The sequence below is a fragment of the Etheostoma spectabile genome, chromosome 7 (assembly GCF_008692095.1).
Source record: "Etheostoma spectabile isolate EspeVRDwgs_2016 chromosome 7, UIUC_Espe_1.0, whole genome shotgun sequence".
NCBI lineage: Eukaryota > Metazoa > Chordata > Actinopteri > Perciformes > Percidae > Etheostoma > Etheostoma spectabile.
Genome location: NC_045739.1, coordinates 16,493,858 through 16,502,539, shown reverse-complemented (window position 1 = coordinate 16,502,539; position 8,682 = coordinate 16,493,858). Strand labels below are relative to the sequence as shown.

The 8,682-nt window shown below is 39.6% G+C and overlaps 1 protein-coding gene and 2 long non-coding RNA genes across 4 annotated transcripts in view; 1 reads left to right on the top strand and 2 right to left on the bottom strand.

Moving 5' to 3' along the window:
• LOC116692025 (uncharacterized) overlaps positions 1-234 on the bottom strand; it is a 377-nt gene extending 143 nt beyond the window's left edge. Inside the window, exon 1 of the long non-coding RNA XR_004332615.1 lies at positions 118-234. This is a non-coding gene — a long non-coding RNA (uncharacterized LOC116692025). The remainder of the gene's footprint in view (positions 1-117) is intronic.
• Positions 235-2,698: 2,464 nt separating this feature from the next.
• The window catches only part of rhoab (ras homolog gene family, member Ab), an 11,755-nt gene continuing 5,771 nt past the window's right edge, over positions 2,699-8,682 (top strand). For both annotated transcript variants that reach the window (XM_032519987.1, XM_032519988.1), the window contains exon 1: positions 2,699-2,882. The gene's annotated coding sequence lies outside the window, so the exon portion shown is untranslated. The remainder of the gene's footprint in view (positions 2,883-8,682) is intronic.
• LOC116692023 (uncharacterized) overlaps positions 7,320-8,682 on the bottom strand; it is a 10,221-nt gene continuing 8,858 nt past the window's right edge. Inside the window, exon 3 of the long non-coding RNA XR_004332613.1 lies at positions 7,320-7,411. This is a non-coding gene — a long non-coding RNA (uncharacterized LOC116692023). The remainder of the gene's footprint in view (positions 7,412-8,682) is intronic.

Sequence of the window (8,682 nt, the reverse complement as noted above, 5' to 3'; positions counted from 1 at the left end):
CACTAAAAGAAGCGTTATGTCATAAACATTTATGACTTGTTTATAATGTTCTATGACACGTTCATGACAGTGTCATGTCACTCTTATGTAGAGACCTTCCAGTAAAGAGTAACCAACTCAGTAATGCAGCAAAACCCATTTGAACATGGATGCCTGAAGATAACTATGAAGTTGTGTAAGGTGATCAGTGGGAATGCGTAGGAATGTTGGGGTTGGCACTCTGAGGTTTCAGATCGAGCCAAGGTTGCACAGCCAAACCTCCACTCTCTCCATCCCTGTTCCCCTTGTTTTTTTCTGTATTTACATTCGTTCTGGCTGTAATCATCCTCAAAGAGAAGAAAGGAACACAATTGTGTGCTGTGTGTGTGTGAGTAATTTACAGTTGGTGTTAACTAGGAAAACTACAGGCGAGGGAAATGCATGATGTCACTGGGTTTGTCAGTGGCCAAGCTTTTTCATTCAATAAACAGTTAATTAATTGCTAGGATTCCAGTGTGGCTACATACATGGTTCATACGTTTTTTTGTCATTATTAAGGACACACCACAGGCAGAACTGGTAGACTGGTATTTTAACCTCAGCAGGTGCTTTCTCAGTTTTAACCAAACAATTACATTTTCCCTGGTTGGTTTTCTGTCAAAGTGCAGATGAATGTCAAGTTTCTTACCAATCTTAATGTAAACTCAAATGAATGGGATTTTAACATAACCAGAGGGGAATTATATTTTAAAGTGATTTATTTGCTAGTCTTCCTTTGCAGATACAAATCGATTTCTACAGTAGCTATTATTAGAGGGCTACGTCGAGTCAAGAACTTAGTTACGTGACTACATCAGCATGGCATAAAATCTGTCATTTGCTGCGGTTTGATTGTGAGTTGTAAGGTGTAGTCACGTATTTTAGTAGCTTGACTTATCTTTTAGCCAGACAGGCAACAAATCACTTTACAATCTAATTGTTTGGTAAAATAGTGACTTTGGGGTAACACCTGTCACCTGGACTCTATGAATGCTGTTTTCCTGCCCTGAAATGAATGACAGATTACAGATGAGGCTGATCTGCATCACGGCAAAGTTTTCCTTCATTTTTTTTGTTTGTTTTTTCTTGTCTGTCCCTACTTTTGCGCCATCAAATCTTGTTCATACTAATGACGGTCTCTCTGTCTCTCTCTCTGCACTGTGGCTGTTGCACCGACTTTTCTGTTTTAGTTTTCAGATATATTTCTTTATCTGTATATGAAATAAAAGACGATTGTATGAAATTAAAACCAGTGTTTTAGTCTTTGTTGCGTTAGTGTTGAACTATTTGCTGCCGTGCTGTGGATGTACATGTGTTTTTACCATAAGGGCAGGCTAGACAGTGGTGATGTGGCTCAGTGGTTTGACCTGTAACTTCCCACAACAACAGTGAATCCTAATTTTCTATAAAAGAAAATCAAGAATGTTTTACCAAATCCTGAATATTTTTATAATTAGCATACTGATGTGTAATTTTAAAGAGCCACTGTTTTTGTTAAGGGGGTAGATTTTAAACATTTAATGGTATTTATAGGTGGGATTACCAGGTGTCACATAATAAATTCTGCTCTATAACCATGCAATGTTAAACCAAACTCTTAAACACCGGCGACTGCCACAATCTTATGGTATGACACAAAATAATAAAGAGGGTTGGAAAGAGTACTGGAATATTCTACTCAAGTCAAAGTCCACCTTAATGATAAGACAAACTAACTACGCTGACAATAGTCGCAATAAAAAATACCAATATGACCCCCTTTTTAAAACTTAAAAAAACTACAGTTACACACAGTTACAGTGACCACTTAACTTATGATTAATACACACGACCCATCACCCAATTCCTGTAAAATTTTCCCAGACACTATTTAAAAGTGGTAATCATTGTCTACAAAGGACATACATTCAAATTAAACCTAAATGGATCATAACACCAGAACTCTTTGTTATTCAAGTTACTAACGTAACATTTTCCAGGAGAGTATCAACACTGCTGATACTCGAATTATGTCATTTTACAACTGGGTGGCATATTTCTATCTACTTTTTATTCTACATGATTTGCCCTCCATCTCTCTGTATTTGGTTAGTTACTTAAACTGTCCGCCAGGTGGTGCAATAAGTAAAGACTTCCACTTGGACAATTGATGCTGGCCCACAGGTACTTACAATGAGAGAAAATGTACAGCTTCAGTGTTGGCAAACCTGTAATGGGCTCAATAAACTCAGATTAGTGCAAAAACACTATTGACTCAAAGCTATACGTGCTTCTTGGAGATTTTACCCACAGTATTGTGTACCAGACCACTATGTTCATAGTTTGCTTAGCCAGAAGCTTAAGTGTTCATCATGGGACTCCTGAAAAACACCAGGGGTAGGCTGGCCTAATAAAGAAGGAAATGCTGTGACCCTAGTTAGGATACACTGATAATTATGACTACTATATAGACCTTAGCATTGTAAAGCTTGTAAAGTTGTCTTGGTAAGTTAAAAACAGAATCATTCCCTGTTAAACTTAAACATGAAATAAACATGAAAGTTTAAATGTCACGTCAAAAAAAATAGACAGTGATGTATAGTCATAGACGAATAAAGAAGTAGTATAGCTTAACGGAACCTTACATATTTCCATACTGCTCCGAGTGCTTTTACACCTCGTGCCCGCGCAGGTGTGGCTCTCAGGCTCGTACCCGTCACCCCTCCCCCAGCTACAAACTACAAACCCTGGCGGCGCGCTCCCGTGAAGTAAATCATTGTATCAGATTGAGACCGGGGAAAGCAGCGAGCGACTCGACTGGTCGGCAAAGCAATTCTGCTCCGCGGAACACTGACAAATCCGACTGCTAGCCACATACACTGCAGGTAAACTACTTTCTGGAATACTAGACCATTATGAAGTGCTGCTTCTCTCGTATTGTTAAGTTTTAAAGCGAACAGGGTTATTTTAAAAGTTGTCCGAAGCTTTGAAAGGCCGTGCTTGCAAAGCTAAAAGCCAGCGAGGTTACCGTTAGCTAGCCAACGTTAGCTTTTGCCCTAGCCGACCTCAATTTCAATGCCGCTTCCGCAATTGCCAAACACTTGTGCTGAGGCGAAAACCACTGTGTTCTGAGTGTAGAAACTGCTGTGACCGAAACACCTCGGTCAAAGTATACCCAGGGATGTTTTTACACTGTGAAAACTTTAGTGTTGCTTATAAATTGAACCGTTGAGACTGGCCTAGATTGGCGATCCAGCCGTAACCAAACAATGAGGCTCCTTTTCTGACTTGCCCCGGCTGACCAGGCGGCTTCCCAACGGCTCAGCGTCTCTTCTTGAATGGCTGCTTGTGGTTGTTATTATTATTATTTATTTATTTTCCGGTAACGTGCCACACATTATAAGGAGCGACTAATTATTCCATACTATACCAATGTACTTTTTTTTCCCCAACACCAAACCCGGATTTCTATTTCTGTAAATTTTAGACATGTCAGTGACCATAGCGCACACAGTCTGTAGCTACCTTTACTTGGTAGGGGTTTTGAAGTTTTCACGTCAGCAATAGCTTTTGAGAAGTCATGTGTATTAAATGTGGGTCTTGGTGTTAAGTTTGGATCGGGGCCACCCACTCGTTCTTCCACTGCGGACACACTAGCCATCTGTTGCCTGTGTGATGACGCCATCTTTCTGGTGACCCACCCAGTGGCTAGCTGGTTAGAAAACAATGTTTGCCTAAACACTGGGAGCTCTCACAGGCAAGAAACACAACTTTCTCTGTGCGCTGGAAAACCGCACAAAGCACGGCCCATTTTCTAACCAGCCATGCAAGTGTAAACCATTTGACCACCTAGTGCTGGGTGATACCGACAAGCTCATGTATTATATTTCTGTTGACTACGGTTATTGATAATGTGTTTGAGTTGTTTTCATACAATAGTAAATCAAAGCTAGAGATGTGATATGGTCTTGGGGAAGGAAACATGGCAGTAATGCACATGATTGTCAATTTCAACCTGACACACATTAAGGTAATTAAGGCATTTTTGCTGTATAGTGAAGAGACATTTTTTTCAAGCTATACGATGGGTAATATCTCAGACAATATATAATCTCGTAGCACAGTGTCAAGACAAGATGTATGACATCTAGATCTGAATGACTTTTAGTCTGATTTTCTTTTTCTTTTTAATTCATTGTTTTTGGATGGGGGTTCATTGACATCATTTTGGAATTATGTTTTACCCACTTAATTATCCTTGCCATATAGCCTACACAAAACCCTCCGGAAGAGCATTCAGTTATTTAGAGGACACGGTAGCTCATTTTGCAGCACCTAAGGCAGGGGAGGGAGTGGGGCAGGGTTTATTGCAGGGGTTACACACTGTCACCCATGAAGCTGGAACTAAAATCATATCCTCTCCTCCATGGTCATAGAGGGAGATAACAGCGACTGACTTGATATCCAATTTCATTAAATGGCCAATTCATAAATTTGACCTAATATTGTTTCTAATGGTTAATGCTATATATCTGTGTGTGTGTGTGTGTGTGTGTGTGTGTGTGTGTGTGTGTATATATTTATGCCAGTTTTCTTGGGTGGTTTGCTAAAAACGTGTTCATTTTTTCTTTTTTTAATTGTTAATGGAATATCTGCTAATCCTCTTGAAAATACAATTTAATTGTGTCCTGGGTCCCACAGTGCTTTGTCTCATTACTCCAAGGGGTCATTTCCATGTTTATCCGCGTTTAGCAGTGTTTTACTGTGCAGCAGTGGCTCATTATAGTCTTAATGGACCTCTCATTTAAGCTATTTTCATTTTGTTTTTCATTGTAAGGATTAGAGTTTGTATTATGACAGTATTGTGCTTATTATGAAGGATTTGTTTATTGGGGCTTTAAACGTGGCATTAATGACAGTGGGTGTTAGTGATTTTGGGTCTTACGTGGTGAAACTACAAGGTCCAGAAGAATGACTACAAAAAGTGCATCTTAGATACTTCGCCCTGCACGTTCTTACCATGTTTCGAATATTACTTTACCATTTTATTTTCTGTCTTATTTTTAATAAAAGGAGGAATGGCAGAATAAACTCACTGATTATTTCAGAAGTTAAAAATGTAGTTCTGTCTCTGTTAAGTTTATCACAACAGTTTTTAGTTTAGCTGCTTACATGCGCCATGACATTTGCTCCAGTGACATTACTGGGCACATGGAAACATTTACAATTACTGAAAGCAGTCTCTCTAATCAACAGTAAGTAAACCATTAGCAAGCTATACGTTTTAGGGCTACTGTAACCGCCAAGTCTGATGCCTGTCTGTATTCCTTTATCGCTGCTAGGCCACTAACGCATCTCTACAGTGCTGCCTCTATAGCAGAAAAGACATATGTAGCCCCGGCACAATATTCAAAGCCAGGTAGTTTATCTACCAGCTAAAACCCACCCAGAACTGGTGTACTCTTAGCAATGTACAGTAAAAAAAAAAATGTGTGTGTGTGTATATCAGTGCTGTGTTGTTCAGTCAACACAAAATCTCAGTGTTTTCTGTGAGCAACTCCGGTAAATACTTTTAATGAAAAATACACATCTATTTGGTTCTATCTGATGCTGTTTTTCTTCATTCGTAAAGGATGCGCCAGTGTACCCTATGCTAAAATAGATAATAAAGGAAGCAATTAAGCACTTTTTCATATCTTTTTGATAATTCAAACAGCCTCATCATGGCTGGCACTTAAATACCTCTGGGTCATTTCACTTAGTTTGGAACCTTCATAGGGAAAATGGAATATTCAAAGGCAGCCCTTGTCTTTAATTAGCATTATGATTAATCTAGTTGACTTTTAAATTCAGGATTCTCTTCTTCAATTCAGGGATGTTTTTTAACAAACACAGATGTTGTAGCTGTCATCATTGTTGATTAGAAGGCCAGAGGGCCGAAACATTGTCAGAATAAATAAATACATATGGAGCCAGCGTGTGCAACAATAATTTTATTTATTTATTTATTTATTTATTTTTCAGCTGGGATCTTAATCATGTAGGTTTGACAAATTGTTGCATTAGGCCATCAGCCCAATTTGAGTGCACACAGTCACTAACCCGTCTCCATGGAGTCATGTTTTAAATGGATGTGCTCCACACAGTGTTAGAAATAATTTTTTACTTTCAAATTAATAGATTAATTACAAATTTCACTACCCACAGAAATGTATCTGGTGGCAGAATACAAAATTCCAAATTCTGTCAGAAACTGAAATATCAGTCGACAGTCAGTTAACCATCACTAAGAGGTGGCTAATTTTCTACGCTGTAGACTGTGTAGGGTATTTCCGGGAAGAAACACACACAGGCCTTTGCAACTGTTGCATATGTGGGGTTTTCAAAAAGACAAGCTGATGAATCATCAAGCACAAAGTAACAATAATATATTTAAGGCTGTGTCATACAAGGAAACTATACAGAATAAATAGTGTTTCATCTAACACTATCTGTGAAAACACCACAAATAGTTTTGTGTTGGAGGAAAATGCATGAGGGGTTTGACTGGCAGCTAACAGTTTGATTGGATGACAGCTAACAGCCTACTTCACCATATCAGGGGGGGGGGACTAGATTGAAAGACAAGACCTATCAAAGTTTTTCTTTGTTTTAAGAATTGTTTGGCTTATTCAGCTTAGTAGCTAAGGACAGTTGGATGAGCTGCATTGTCAAGTTTAATGCAAGGGCAGTTTTTCAAAAGGAGCACAATCAGTACCAAATATTCCAGTTGGGAAAGTCCGTTGATAAAGTGACTCAACAAAGCTGTCTTCTATTTTCACATCACACGAGTGTTCCCTGTTGCGCTCTCTGTGTAACCTGCTCTGTTTATTTAATCCTGTTTGGGTTATCCCCGTCTCTCCTTATCCGTTGTTTGTCTCTCTTAATTTCATTTTATGCAGAGCTTTTACTTGCACAGCAATAGCCCTGGTTAGTAAATAACCGGGGTATGCCAGTTCTCCCCGTAGACATGAGCGAGGAAGAGTGGGGAGAATGACCAGAGTAACTCTACCTCCAGTACAATAGGTGGCGCTCTGCCAGCAAACAACTAGTGCTTCCTTCCGGTTGACCAATGTCAACGTTACACCGATCAGCCTTTCATCTAGTAAAATTCAAAAACTTAAAAGATAACTAATTTTTCTAGTTTGATTTACCTTAACTGAACAGCTTCAAGGTCATTGGAATGGTTATATGAGTTTATTTCTAGTTGAACGGTGGTCCTCTGGCTTCCACGCAGCGCCTGTGAGCGGAAAAGGCACCCTTGCAACTTTTGGCCGGCAATTCGCCAGACTCGGCATCAGGCAGTATCGCGTGATATCAGGTCTCACGATGTAACAAATTGCTTCATGGCACTGCACGTCTATCCAGGAACCGGCTAACCATTATTTCTTTTTGTTGGGGGGGGAAATTAGGAAAACTAAAATACGATTGACTGGCATATTTTTTAGTACTTACTGTGCATGACAGTGGAGCAAGAATTATTCTAGACTGGACTTCAAGCAGTTGAGACACAGCAGTCTCCACTGCTAGTGGAGATTTCCCTGTTGTGTTTTGTCTTCATAATTCCCCTGTTAAGTGCTTTCCAGCATCTTTTTTTTCTGGGCTAGGATCGTTTTTTTTTATAAAAACGTATTGTCTGACGCTGTCATTGAAAGCTTAGTGGCTGCTTTGTATTACCAATTTTAAGACTTAGGTTGTCTGGTAAGTTGCTCTTAAGGAATAATTTGTGGGGTTAATGACTTGCTTATAGGCACCTAGCCTGCATTGGTTAAAAGGAGGGGACATTGTTATTTGGCCGGTTTACCCGCCGGTCGAATGTTTCAAGCATTGACCACACACGTACCTCGAGGCTACAGCTGCCCCCATTTTTGTCTTTTCCTTTTTCTCCAAGTCATGGAGGAACTGGTCTAATCTTATTTGACACTACTGTCCTACTTGGAGATTCATTTACCAATTATAGACCTCGTAGTGCTTTGGTGCATTCTAGGGGTCAGAATCCAATGGGACTGAGGGCAAAAAAGGCTGTGATATCGAAGTCAATATTCTTAGTAGGGATCAACCAATACTGTATTTTTCAGGTACTGATGCCGAGAATTGGTAGTTAATGGAACTGATAATTGATATTTGGTACTGATATGCATTTACAGAAAAAATGAAATTATGATATATATATATATATATATATATATATATATATATATCTCTATCACTCCACATTCATAAACTTCTTTTAATGCTTATGGTCTAGTTTAGACTGGGTAAACCCCGCCCACTCTGCCGTTGATTGCCCTGCAGTTCGGTCTGGAAACCTGCGAGTTAAGTTCTCCTGCTTCTGTTCACAATTTTGCGGGAACCTATCAAACTGGCTTATGTACCTGCCGCGCTATTGGTGGGTTTAACACGATGACGATAGAGAAGCAACCAAGCAGCTTCTTGTTTACATTCAACATAGCGGCCACCAAACGCCACCAAATTGCAGTAAACACGTTGATGCCACTGTTGCTTCTACGTCACCAGGATCGTTGGTCTGATTGGTTGAAGGACCTTCCAATTGCGGTCAAAGTCATTTGAACTATGCCCGTTGGTCACGCCTCTTCGAAAAAATACACAGCAGACTCTCCAGACCAATGCTCAATCTCAAATCTA